The following is a 6,000-nucleotide window of genomic DNA, read 5'->3' as shown; positions in this document are numbered from 1 at the left end:
GCAAGGTGCTGGACAAATTGGGGGTGAGCAAGAATGGAGACAAAGCCACTGTATGAATCTTGTGCTGGTTCCACAGGGGTGGAGAAGGGAAGAATGAACTTCTAGATCTGAGACAGAGCTCGAGACCTCTGAATCTACTTCCTGACTCACAAGTCTGGGGTCTTAGGTGTTTGAAGAAAAACCTGCACAAGAATCAGGAGGGCAGATGTTAATTAAACTTAAGACGTTGATGGATCTTACTGCTAAGAAGTTAGGGACATTTTCCCCAATGGAGCAGAAATTCTGTGGAGGCATGGATTGGAACCTGAGTATGGTGTAGAGAGATGAGGGCAGGAGGGGAGGAGAAACAGGGTCAGACTAATATACACACTGAGCTGGCCATTGTCATGAGGAGAGGACTAGAACTGTGTACTTAAAAGAAATAGAAATGGGTCGACTAATGGTAATAAACCCTTAGAAGAAAGGGAACAGATGAGGAGAAAGGGAGACAAAGACAACCAAAAAATCAGGAAGTCAAAAAAAGTGAATATTTCTGTTAGTCCAAATTCTTCCCAAAGCTAAAAGGAATTATGAACGCTTGGCTTGGCCCTGTGAAAGTTGCCTACTCATGCTATCTGGGACTCTGAAAAGTGGAAGACAGTGACATAAGAAGATTCTTGTTACTTCTCAAAATAAATAACACATAGAATTCTTCTTCCGTCAAGTTTGATATTCTTTTTTAACTTATTAAGTAGCAGTTAGTTGGATATTTATATCCCCTTATAATTTCAATAAACCAGAGTTGAGAGACAAAGGATGCATGATCTTATAACACCTGTGTAAGGGGAGACTTTCATTCGTTCATTTAGCAAATATCTACTAAGGGCAGATAAAGTGCCAGGAGGTAGTATGGGCCCTGGAAGTACATTGGTGAGCAAAATCATCAGATTTAGTTTGTAGCGAATAAGAGAAGGAAATAGAAAAAGTGTGTGTACTTTCTAGTTTTCCAGTAGTGGTGGAAGAATAAGAATCAGGAGCAAGCTGTTAATCGTTAATTTTAAACATTAATTTTCAGGCTCTTCCTTCAACTGATGCAGTTTTGAAACAGAATACATTGAACATCCATGTTAGTTTACATGTGACTGCTAGGAGTTGGGGATACAAAAATACATAGTGTAGGGTTCCAACCCTTAAGAGGAGGATGTGAAGCCAGCCAGACAAACTATTAGAAATGATACAACCATGGCTTTGATGGAGCTCATGGCAGGGATCTTTGGAGCACAGAGTACATGCAGTTCCCTGCATTGGATGGGGCAGGAAAGATTCCTAGAGAGGACCTCCCAGCTGGCTCTAGAGGGAGTAAGAATTAGCTGGCGCTATTCTTGGGGGAGTGATTTCTAGGCTGGGGGAGGAGAACGTGCAAAGATCTCCCCCGACGTCCTAATGCTGTCATCTTTTGCAACTCCTATTCTTATCTTCGGACTTTTCTGGGATTAAGTTCTCTTCCTTTTTACTGGGCACACTAGAAGATTTTTTCTTCTTTTTTGTCTGACAGAAGGCAGAACAGTGATCAGCTTTGGGCAGGTGGTTGTTCATTGGCTGGGAAGAAGCAAGAGGGAGAATTCTGGGGTGCTGAGACATTCTAGATCTTAACCTGGGTGTTGGTTGCCTAGTTGCAAGCATGTATAAGACTCCATACGCTTAACAGAGCCATGCATTTTACTATATGCATGCTAAGCCTATCTACACACTAAATGCTATATTGTTTGTGAACATACTCCTCAGAGATGTTTTATCCTTATCCCCTTCACCATAAAGGATGCCATAATTTTGATCAATCAAATTTAGTCTGTTTCTTTGCCAATCACGTCACCTACACTTCTTACCAAGGTTTTTGTTTGTTTGTTTGTTTGTTTGTTTTTTTCTTTAAACATCTCTGTCTCAGGTATCTTCTTCCTAATCCTTTTCATTTAAATGTAAACTCTGTGAGAACAGGTGGTTATTTTGCTCACTGCTGTATTCCCTGCACCTTGTCCATAGTCATGACTCAATAAGTTGAGTTCAAAGAATGAGCCAATTCAGCCAAGCAGAGGTTTCTAGAAACCTCCATGTCTCTGACATAGTTCATCCGTCACAAGTTTTGCACTGAATTAAAGCAGGAATTCTTTAATCCATAGTTCAAGGAGGAGCTTCAGCGGGCGTGTGATGAGCTTGCAGGTCAAGGCAGGGGTGCAGGTGTAAGTGCATTTGGGGGTGGGGAGAAGGAGACGATTGCTAGGGCTTGTGGACACTGAATTGTTTCATCTTTTTTTTTTTTTTTTACTTTCAACAATAATTTGGCGTAATTTATACTAAATCAATTGTGCTGGAAATAATTCTTTTTATGTGACTAGCAAACTAGGTGGGATGTCTTTGACTCTAAATAAATATTAAGCTGATTAAGTGAAGTGCTGAGTAACTGTAAGGCAAGCAATATTGTGGGCAGCAAAGTAAACCTTCCTAGTCAGAAACATGATTTTTCTTCTGGGATTGTAATGATTGCTGGAGAATTCTTAGGGGGAAAAAAGGTGTAACATTTTCACGTTTACTTTGAAAGAGAGACAATCAAATTTACATGATAAATATTAAAATATAAAGTAATTAAAATTAATTATTTTGATTGGTGCTACTTATAGATGAATAAAGATTTAAATGGTAGTATTATCTAATTTAAAAATTTTTGTGTGACCTTTTTAATTTAGAAATAAAAGGATCAGAGAGTGCTAAGTGGATTAATAAAATGGCTTAATCAAGTTTTTTATATTTCCTTCTTTCAAGACAATCTCTATTATCCGATATTTTGAACATGAAATTGTGGCACATGTGAAACTATGGGAATAAATGAAAACATACAGTATGTTGTTTTCAAACAAGGATTTCTTCAACATGTGAGAAGAAATAAGATAGCAGTTGGTCTTCTAGTTTTGGATGGCACTGAGAGGACTGATCAATGAAAGGGCCTGGAGAGGGGGCTGTTGGAAAAATTATAATAAGGAGAAGATATTCCTTTAGAAACTGTCTAGACAAATAATGAAGATAGTCATTATATGTTATTTTCAGAGTCAATATTAACATATGACTCAGGCACCAAAAATATCACTCAAGAGAAAGAAAAAGATACAGGGTTTGATTGAATAAATATGGGCTAGATTTCAGGAAGAAATGGTTTGACGTGGAAACAGGAAATTTCCGTTCATTTATTTATTTGATATTAAGTTAGCATCTACTATATCTTAGTGCTCTATGAAGGTCTATTGTCAACTCTGATGAATGCAAGGGAAGTAGTTTGGTTAAAGTATAGAAAATTGTTTTGTGGATTTTTAGAGAGCAAACTAAAAATTAGACAACTCCTCATTGTAATCAATTTTATGATAAATTAAAGCTATGATTCTCTGCAATCCCACTATACGTGTAAGAAAAATAAGCCAAAAAAGGGCATATGGTCCTGGACCTCAGATTCCACAGACTAGCTGACATTGGCCTCACTGCTGATGCTCATTAAGACTCTTGTTCACCTCTGACCCATACAGAACATGCTTCAGGTGAAAAGAAATAAAGATTATATTGCACAAATGATGCTGTTAAATTTTTAAGTGTTTGCTAAGTAGGACATAGGCGAAGGTAGCTCACACACAGTAATTAGACATTAAGCTGCTGTACTGTAGCCTATTAACCACAAAACAAGTTTGACAGGAGATTGATTTTTAACATTTTTTTAATCAACAAAGAATGAACGTATTAGCAGGGGTAGGAGGCTGTGGTAGGGGTGGGGATGGCGGTGCCCAGAGAGAGTGGTGGTGTGCAGTGGGCACGGTGCTCTGCAGATGGAGATGTACACACCGTCAGGGCAGCCACGTGCTGCAAAGATGAAATGGTATGTCTGAGACGCCAGCAGGTGCCACATGATGGTAACCACACTTATTTGTGAGCCAACTAGATAGAGACACCCTGAAATATGGGGAGGTGAGGGACTTTGCAGAAGCCAGGGTTACTGGGCTTACAAAACAGCATATGCATCAATAGTGTCATCTCCAAACCCATGTTCATCCAGTCTGCTCTTTAAGAAGACAGCATATTGAATGCTACAGTGAGAAAATAGGCCACCATTTTGATGAGGAAGAGGGTGGATGGTGAAGGAGGAGGGAAAAAAGCAGGCAGAATTAACAAAGGTAATTAAAATAATAAAAGCAAGAGAAGCTGATTTTCACATGACCAGATAGATTTCCACTGAGCCAATAAGAGAGTTATTCACATCCATGTATTCACAGGAGGCAGAGACAGAGCAAAAATAACCAACAAAACCAACACTGGAAATTAAAGAGGAGGAAATAGAGTAGTTAATTTTTGTACTCAGCCTGTTTTTTTTCCACGCTGAAAAATGACAGTGGATTATAGAAGCAAAATGAGAGTAAAATTACTATGAAATAATGCCAACTTCTAGCAGTCTCCTTTAAGTGCATCCTCATTATTTATCAAGTCACTCGGCATCAACACAAGAACATTCATTTTTATTTTTCTTTGTGAACCGCCCACAGATTGGGCCATCTTCATTCACTGAAAATATGTGTTTCTTCACGCATTGGTGCATGCTGAATAAGGTCGTCCTTTTTCGAAATTATCATCTGCTTGCCTGTGCAATTTCCATGAGCAAATATGGGTATTTGCACACGCAAATGGATGTGCATGAAAATAATATGTGCTGGGTATTAGTGGGCCAGCGAGGGTTTGGCTTTTTGGTGTTAAAAGCCCTGTAAATGCTGCATGGATTTCTGAGAAATCTTCACTTAGCAAAGAAGAGATATTTAGCTAATGGAATTATAACTCCTTGCCTAGGCTTATGAATTGTATATAGTTGTAAAATATATGAAGTGTAATTCTGTATATTTACAACTTGAAGTTGTAGATTGCTTTGAAGGACAGCATCGTACTAAGATATGGCATAAACTAACTTTTGGCTCTAAGACATTTACTAATATGTTATGGTTTGAAGTATAGAATAAGTCTTTTACTTTTCTCTGTTTTTTTCCACAACTGATTTTTTTTTTTTTTAATGGAGGTACTGGGGATTGAACCTAGGACCTCAGGCATTTTTAGAATGCACTCTACCACTGAGCTATTACCCTCCCCCTTCAATTTCCTTTAAAACTATCCCATTAAATGTTATATAATTATAAAAAGCAAAAGTGGGAACTAAACAGTTACGTTATAGTGCCAAATAATATCCGAAAACCAAACGATTACAAAAAATTAGCAAAGATTAGTAGTTACACAGAGCCAGGCTTCCTCTCAGAGGACACATAATATTTTAATATTTTAAGGAACTTTTTTACTATTTCACTCCTGCGGTATTCCAATGCTTATGTCTTATAACTATACTTACACACATTTCTGTACCTTGAGAAATCTAGTGATTTCCTTTAGACTGAAATCTTCCAGCTTTGGCTTAGGAAGTGACTTTCGATGCCCTCACTGTCCTTGGATCTCTCACAGCCGCCTTGCTCACAGACTCTGCAGCCTGAATCTCGTGTTTAATGACATGGACACAAAATCCTAAAATCTATTTTTCAGTTTGTATTTCCACCACATCATTTTAGTCAAGCTATTCTGAAGGATCACTTAGGAATTTCTACTTCCTTATTACATTATTTCTCATCAGCATTCAACTTGCAACTATTTTCAAATAAAAAATAATAATTTACAGAGACAGAAAGGGATGTTTTACTGGATCTTTAAGATGCCAATTGAATAGTGAAAAACTAAATCAGCTGGAATTGTTACATATCATGATAAATAACGTTTCAAATACTTTTTCCGCATTATTTAATCTCAGTGTTGTTTTTGTTTTTGTTTTTGTTTTTTAATCCATGGGGAAAATTGTATTTTCCAAAGACTGGAGCCCACCATTGGCTGCAGCGGGTGTGGTAATTGGCGGGCACTCCTGAGGCAGGAAGTTCTCCCATAGGGGCGTGCTCGCTGCGGTGG

The sequence above is a fragment of the Camelus bactrianus genome, chromosome 14, assembly GCF_048773025.1.
Source record: "Camelus bactrianus isolate YW-2024 breed Bactrian camel chromosome 14, ASM4877302v1, whole genome shotgun sequence".
NCBI lineage: Eukaryota > Metazoa > Chordata > Mammalia > Artiodactyla > Camelidae > Camelus > Camelus bactrianus.
The sequence above is the reverse complement of the archived record's forward strand: the minus strand, read 5'-3'. Positions refer to the sequence as shown.